We start from the raw sequence: 6,579 nt of genomic DNA, 5'->3' as shown, positions 1-6,579 counted from the left end.
ATGATACAAAAGGTTTGCTAGGGTAGATCCTCTTTCACTCAGACTCAGCCCCCCCCCCCCCTGAAACTCAGCCCCCCCCAAACCCCCCCTGAAAAAAATTCACCACCACCCCCCCCCCCCCGAAACGAAATCCTGGCTACGGGCCTGGATGACCCTGTTTAGTTTGCAAGATAAGCTGGGATCTGGTGCCTTTAAGTTGTTTAAGACAGTTACCGTTATCTATTCTTGCTTAGGTCTCTACACAAATTTGCTCCATAATTATTTGCCCAAATAATTTGAGTACTATATAGTACTTCCACGCAACTTATTGCATGCATTTTTGAAAAATATCCAGCCTATTGATCTATTCTCGTATGCCTAGAATAAAAATATGTCCACCGCTTTCACATGCTTTGTGCATATTATATAAAGGACAGTACATAGGACAGCCGCAAGATGGCAGGACTGAAAACAGTTTAACTTGTCCCTTACCTTTTAAAAAAATCATGTACAAATCTGTTGCTTAAAGGGGATTCTGCAAAGGATATGTCTAATGTCATTTTGAATATTTGTACAAATTAAAGGATTGTAATTTCTCATTTTGAAATAGAATTGGAATATAGATGAAAATCACAACAATTCATATAAAGTTCAATCATTTTAAGAATAGTTATTATTATATACACAGATATTACACATAATAGCATCTTGTTTCGTTGTGCCTGTGGAAATTTCAATAAACTCTTATTTCCTTCAGTTGGGGCAGAATTGTGTCTCTGACATACACAGAACTTTTCCTGCTCAAGGAATTAGTTACTTTCAACTAATTCCTTGTTGCTTTCAACTAGTTCCTATTTCCATTCAGTGAGGCAAAATTACTATACACGATGTTGTATATCGATGAGGGATAGCATTATTCCTTTTATGGCATAGCTGTAACGTTTTTGATAGTATGACTGCAATTTTTTAACAGTTACAGAATATGACCTCACTGTTGGTAAGAGAGGAATATCATATGTGGTTGAATTCACCAATTGGACACAGGCTTTTGCTACATTATCTGTTGCAGAAATAAAGAAGTGGATAGGAAGGGTGTATATGTTGGACCAAAAGGCCAAGAACACATAGAATTCTAATATTCTTACTAAGGTTGGATCTCCTCTGCCATATAATCCAGTTTCAGAATGCAGATTAATGGCATTGAATTTGATAATATGAGTCTACACTGCATTTAATCAGCATTCTGAAACTGGATTATATGTCAGTGTTGATACAGAATGAGCTAACAAAAGTTAACTATTTCAATTACTTATGAAAAGTGAAGCCAAAAGGAATTACACATCAAGTATAGTGGCAACCATTTTTTAGCCTAAAAGCTAAAATTAAAAACAATTACTTTTAAAAAGTAACTTTCAAGCATTCCGACTTCCCTGGGAGACAATAGAGATACTGCCTTAACCGCAGACTTCCAAGACACTAAATTCAGTGTAGCTACTTAGTGTTTCCTAAAAATGTTACAGGTGCCTTATGAGATTTCAGAAAAGAAAGTTTCCCCAAACCCAAGATATATTTATGCTGAAGGATTAGCAGTTGTTACAGCTGTTAAAAAATATGTGTGTTGAACACACACAACTGTGGCAGGAAAAACTGCACATACCACTATAGGCTGGCTACTCCTCATATTATAGCCAAATAATTTTTTCCATTTGCTTGTTTTGTTTTGTTTTGTGTTGAGAGCACTTTGTTTTTGCTTTTCTTTTTTCCCTTGATGTCAATAAAAAAGTCAAACATCATGGCTCGTTTTGTTTAATGCCACAGTGTTTCTCTGTTGATCCTGGAGGAATTTGAGTGGGTTTGCCATCCGATCATGTGCCTTGGGTTCGTAGGTGGTGTTCCCTGCCCTGTGACCTGGGTTGGCATGACTTTTGTGATATACAATTGCTGCAGTCAATCTATGTACCGAGGACCTCATTTCCTAATGTCCCTACTTTGCCTTCTCCTTAAGGTGAAAATGTAATTGTTTCACTACCGTTCCAACCCTGCACAGCTCAACCTAAATAAAGATGGACAACCTCCCATCCTCACATATTTGGTATGGAAGCAGTAGTTATGAGCCACAGGGCAGAATATTGAGGAAATATGCAAAATATTCTTGGCTGAAAAATGTAAGTGGGAAAAGAATTTGGAACTCACAATGCTTGTGTTGTATGTCAGCAGAGACTTAGGCATTGCTGAGGTTTATATTCAAAACCAAGGACCTAAACAGCTTGGTGGTAATGTGTATTGTGTGCCTTCACATTGTTTCTCATGTGGGAAGATTCAGGCCAACTTTTCATGGGTTTCTCTGAGGATGTAGAATTAATGGAGTTTGATAGCACTTGAACTGCCAAGGCTCAATGCTATGGATTCATGGGAGTTGAAATTTGCTGAGGCACCAGCACTCCTTGGCAGAGAAGGATTAACAACTTGCAAAAATACAGCTCCTATGATTCCATAGTATCAAGCCATGGGAGTTAAAGTGGTGTCAAACTGCATTCATTCTACAGTGTAGACCCTGACACAACTGCAACTTCCATGGCTGAGAAAGTGTGACTTGCCTAAGGTCAGCCAAGTACTGTATATACTCAAGTATAAGCCTAGTTTTTCAACCCTTTTCAAGGCTGAAAAGTTCCCCTTGGCTTATACTCGAGTTAAGGTTATTTATTATTTTACTCTGTTGTTGCTGTTGTTGTTAAAAACACAAAAAGATTAGTACACAGAAAACGTCACTCTGCTGGCTGTTGTATTGGATTACACGTCAGACACTTCCCAAGTGTCTAGGAGTGTGTGATGTATCGGCAAATAATGCATGCAGATCCCAGTAAGGTGGCCTTTTGCAGCTGACAGATGGTAATTTTGTCAGCGCCAATTGTGTTTAAGTGCAGGCCAAAGTCTTTAGGCACTGCACCCGATCACCTGGGACCACCTTTACTGGCTTGTGCCAGAGTCTTTGGAGTTCGATCTTTAAATCCTCGTATCGTGTCTGATTTTCCAGTTGTTTCTCTTCAATCCTGCTGTAGCCTGGGATTGCAACATCGATGATCCATACTTGGTTTTTTAACACGATGGTGAGATCAGGAGTATTGTGCTCCAAAACTCTGTCCCAGAGTAGTTTGACGTGTTCATTTTCTGTAACTTTTTCAGGCTTGTGATCCCACCAGTTCTTTGTCACAGACAGATGGCATTTGTGGCACAAGTTATTATTGTTACCATTACATTTATTATTTTATATTATTATTATTATTTTACTTACACAAAAGCACAGTATGTCACAGCAAACGAGATCTATATGCTGGATTTCGTATCACAAAATCACAAGTTGAACACTTCCCAAGCGTCTAGGACTGTGTGATGTATTTTTAATGATGCACGCAGATCCAAGGAAGGTGCCCTTTTGCAGATGACAAATCGTGATTTTGTCGGTGTTTATTATTTCCAAATGCTGGCTGAGATCTTTTGGCATGGCACCCAGTGTGTCAATGACCACTGGGACCATCTGCACTGGTTTATGCCAGAGCCTTTGTAGTTCAACTCTGTGGCCCAAATGATTCACTGGAACTTATGTCACAAGTACCACCTACCAGCAGTAAAGAATTGGTGGGATGATAAACCCGCAAATGTCGTGGATGAACATGCAAAAATACTGTGGGACTTTTGAATCCAGACTGACAAAGTTTTGGAACACAATACACCAGACATCATGATTGTGGAAAAGAAAAAAGTCTGAATTATTGATGTTGCCATACCAGGTGGTGAGGAAAAACAACAGGAAAAACTCAGCCGCTATCAATACCTAAAAATTATTATTATTATTATTATTATTATTATTATACTTTATTATTGCTGTTATTTTACTCTATTGTTATTATTACATTTATTATTTTACTCTATTATTACTGTTATTATTACATTTCCATTATTTTACTCTATTATTATTATTATTATTTTACTCTATTATTATTGGAAAGATACATAAGCACATTTACATTGAAGAAGGTTATAATAATGGTTTAATCAGAGTTGGACAGTCTTACCTTAAATTACAGTTTTATGTAAATATTCAAAAACATTTAACCTACGGATGCCTCAATTAATGTAATTGTATTGGTATCTATTTTTATTTTGAAATTTCCCAGGAGCCACTGCATTTCCCAACCTCGCCTTATACTCGTGTCAATCCGTTTTCCCCTTTTTTCTGGTAAAATTAGATTCCTAGGCTTATTTTCGGGTTGGCTTATACTCGAGTATATACTGGAGGTTGTATGATCCTACCACTACAATATATTCTCTCTTTGTGTGTAGTGTGTGAAATCATGATAATAAATATTTATGTTCTACTTTTCCCCCAAGATTTGGATTCAAGGAAGCTTATACATTAAAAGTATTACAATTAAAACATGCAAAATCTCAACATTGAAGTCAATTTAAATTTGAACCAAATTCAAAAGATATACAAAAGTTACATAGACTATTGAAAATGATAGCACATAAAGTCCTTTGTTAAGAGTCTCTCTGAATAAAAATGTATTTGCATGCTGCTGAAAGGACAGCAAGAAGGAGGCCATTCTAGGCCCCCATCTACACTGCCATATAATCCAGTTTCTGGTGCCAGACTATCTGATATGAACTGGATTATATGACAATGTGGAGTCATATAATCCAATTCAAAGCAAATACTCTGGGATGAGATACAGAATTATATGGCAGTGTAGATCCAGTCTAGGATACATCTGCACTTTGAAATTTAACTGCCATGGTTCAATGCTATGGAATCATGGGAGTTGTACTTTTGCAAACCTTCTCTGCCAAAGAGTATGTTGCCTGGTGTGCCACCAAACTACAAGTCCCATGATTCCATGACCTTTCCACACATTCATATAATCCAGAATATCAGGGCAGATAATCCACAATATCTGCTTTGAACCAGGCTATCTGAGTCCACACTGTCATATAACCCAGTTCAAAGCAGATAATCTGGGATTTTGTATATCTGTGTGGAAGGGGCCCATAACTTTCACCCATGGCAGTTAAAATGGGGTCAAACTGCATTAATTCTACAGTGCAGATGAATCACTTGTTTCATATGAGTTCGTAAAGCTTGAGAGCAGAGACGTTTTAGGTATTTCTTCTTCTCAATGATTACAGCATATTTGTGCAAGCATATTTCCCCAATTTTTCACATTCTAGCAGCTTCTATTTTAAGATGTGTGCATGTGCTCTTTAATTCTCAGAAACCTCACCAAATCTTGCAAACATATGAATTCTTCTCAGAGGATGTATTTGTTCTCACAAGTCTCGGGAGGTGGTGGAAATGCTACTTTTGTTATCAAAGCCAGAGATATTATTTTTTGCTCCACTGGCCTTTATTTTCTTAGGGGGGCAGTGTTGTATCCCTGCCTCCTGTTGCTACACAATGCCTTGTGTTGCTACACAATACATAGATAGATCAATAGATAAATCCCAATGTACACAGTTGGAAAGGCGTTCAACCAGCTTACATAACAGCCCTTCAATAAAAAGACATGTTAGTCCCTGCCTTCAGGTGTATGGTCTTAATAGCCAAAATGTTGAATGAAAAGGGGGGAGAGAAAACCAGGGAAAGTACTGCACAAATTCTTAAAAGTTATGAAGCTGTGATGATAAACCTTTTGGATGACAGCTGAAGGAGTAACTACATGTGCATCTACACTGTAGAATTAATGGAGTTTGACAGCTATAGCTCAATGTTATGGAATTGTGAGAGTTGCAGTGTCATTTTCATGTGCCAGGAGATTGGAGGGGCCTCCAGCTAAGGGTTTGTTTTTTTCAGGGGGAGAAGAGTGGCTGGGAGGGAAAGGGAGGGGAGGGTGAAGCACTATCCCACTCCTTTGGGCTCTTAGAGCCCAAAGAACTGGGATCACTGTGGGCATTGACCTGTGGGATTGCAAGAACAAAAAAAAAGCTTTGTTTCTATATTTAAAGGCTCCCAAGATGGCTGCTGCAACATTTCTACCAGAAATCAGCAGGCTTAAAAAAAAAAAAAAACCCCTCACGGGATGCCAATATGCAGAGATTTGGATATATGGATAACCACAAAAGTTCTGTTCTTTTTCCCTCCAGATGTTTCATGAACTATCTCCTACACAAACAAACCTCATGGGATATGACCACTACTGTAAGTCAGCAGTACACAAACAGGAACAAACACCTTTAAGCCAGGAACGTTGTCATTATCTATTATTTTTACAGTCTGGCTGCCTAGCCATCTATCTACAGATTTGGTTGTGTACTTGTGGCATCCAACAACAGGGTCCTGTTTCTGGGTTATACATGCCTTGTCCTATTAGCTATCTGCATGATCTTGGCTCTCAATATTTACAATCCTCTCTAGCACTTCAATGTCCCTCCTTCGGCCTGCAGTAGGTATTTTTAAAAAAACCTGGAGGTTCAAGATATGTGGATGTATGGATATATCTGCAAAAGTTCAATTTTATGCACAGGCCAGAGAAACTGTGCTCTCCACATGTTTCATAAAGTATCTGCCACACAAACAAAGTTTTTGGGGTAGGACTGCTTTTGTCG

This window comes from Anolis sagrei, chromosome 2, assembly GCF_037176765.1.
Source record: "Anolis sagrei isolate rAnoSag1 chromosome 2, rAnoSag1.mat, whole genome shotgun sequence".
Classification (NCBI taxonomy): Eukaryota; Metazoa; Chordata; class Lepidosauria; order Squamata; family Dactyloidae; genus Anolis; species Anolis sagrei.
This window is presented reverse-complemented; position numbering follows the sequence as displayed.